This window comes from Condylura cristata, unplaced genomic scaffold (assembly GCF_000260355.1).
Source record: "Condylura cristata isolate star-nosed mole 26May11 unplaced genomic scaffold, ConCri1.0 scaffold00041, whole genome shotgun sequence".
Classification (NCBI taxonomy): Eukaryota; Metazoa; Chordata; class Mammalia; order Eulipotyphla; family Talpidae; genus Condylura; species Condylura cristata.
Genome location: NW_004567142.1, coordinates 1,294,181 through 1,295,882, shown reverse-complemented (window position 1 = coordinate 1,295,882; position 1,702 = coordinate 1,294,181).

The window sequence follows — 1,702 nt, the reverse complement described above, 5'->3', positions numbered from 1 at the left end:
AGGCTTAGTCCAAGGGGGGCGGGTGGAGGGGCGAGCCAGAGCCAGGCCCCCCCGCAGGCCCCGAAGCGGCTGGTGACCGGGTGTGAGCGACACCCCGGTGGGCCTGGTCCCGGCCCCGCAGGTGTGTGTGTTGGGGCTGGTGGGAGCCGCGGGCCGCGGCAGTGTTCAGGGCTCGTCTGTCCTCTGAGCCTGCCGGAGCCTGGGCCGCCGGCTGGTGTGTGGCCGGAGGGGGTGTGCACGTGCCAGCGGCCCCTGGGGAGCTGAGCGTGACGGCCGGCCGGCCAGCGGTGTCGGCGCCCAACAGTTCCGCGGCTGGTCCTCCATGGCAGCCTTAAGTTGGATGCAGACGGCGTGTGTGCGGCTGGCGGGCGGCGGCGTGTGCCTGAGCCCGGTGTGCGGCGGCGTGTGGCCTGTCCGTGCGGGTGTGCGTGGTGCCGCTGTGGGTGTTGTGGGTGTTTGTGCCGTGGGTGGTGGTGTGGGGTGACAGTCTGCGGCCTGGGAGAAGGGGTGAGGCCTGTGTGTTGGGCCCCTGTGAGCCCCAGGCTCAGACGCCCCGCCCCTGGCTCAGACGCCCCGCCCCTGGCTCAGACGCCCCGCCCCTGGCTCAGACGCCCCGCCCCTGGCTCAGGGGGGGGGAGGTGGGGGGGCCCCCCAGGCCGGACGGAGCACCGGGTAGAAGCGGGCAGGGCTGGGAGTGGGCTTGGCATCAGGGGCTGAGGCTCGGGGCCCAGCTCCTGTCACCTTCCCGACCCTGGGACCACCACTGGGCCCCTGGCCGGCCACAGTGGGATGGCGCCTTAGTCTGGGCCTGGGGGTCAGTGACCTGTCTGGACAGGTGTGCCGGTGTGAGACGGCAGGTAGCCGGTATGGGTGCCCGCATGGGACAGGGCGCGTGTGTCCGGGAGGGTTAGGGTACGTGTTGGGGGTGGGGGTGACGGCAGGAGAAGGGTCTTGGACCGCGTCTCTCTCCTCTTTAGACAGAGCCCCGGAGAAGATATGAAATTTAAAAAAAAAATCAATTTTCATTCCACTTGTGCAGATTGTGTTAAGGGGAGGTGGGGGGTGCTGGATGAGGGATGAAGGGGCTGGGGGTGGGTTGTGAGGCCTGAGGCGGCTCCCGAGGCGGCCGGCACAGCTTAGAGAAATCAAAACAACTGGTTAAACCCCAGCCCAGGGGGCCAGGGTGATGGGGGTGAGGAGACAGGCAAGGGGAGACTCAGAGACCGACAGGGACAGACAGCGAGACAGAGATGCCCGAGACGGAGATATCTGGGAGGTGGAGCAACCGAGGCCCTCAGCGAGAGGGGGCCTGGGAGGCAGGAGCCCCGTCTCTAGAGAGGCAGCACAGAGCAGGCACAGACACAGGCACACACAGACACAGACAGGCACACACGGGCACAGGCACACACGGGCACAGGCACACACGGGCACAGGCACACACGGGCTCATACAGACACAGACACAGGCACACACAAGCGCACACAGACACAGACGCACATGGGCACGTACAGAGACAGACACAGGCACACACAGGCACAGGCACACACAGACACACAGACACACATAGACACACAGGCACACAGGGACACACAGACACACACAGACACAGATGCACAGGGACACACAGATGCACAGGGACACACAGACACACACAGGCACACAGACACACACGGACACACAGACACACATAGGCACACAGGGA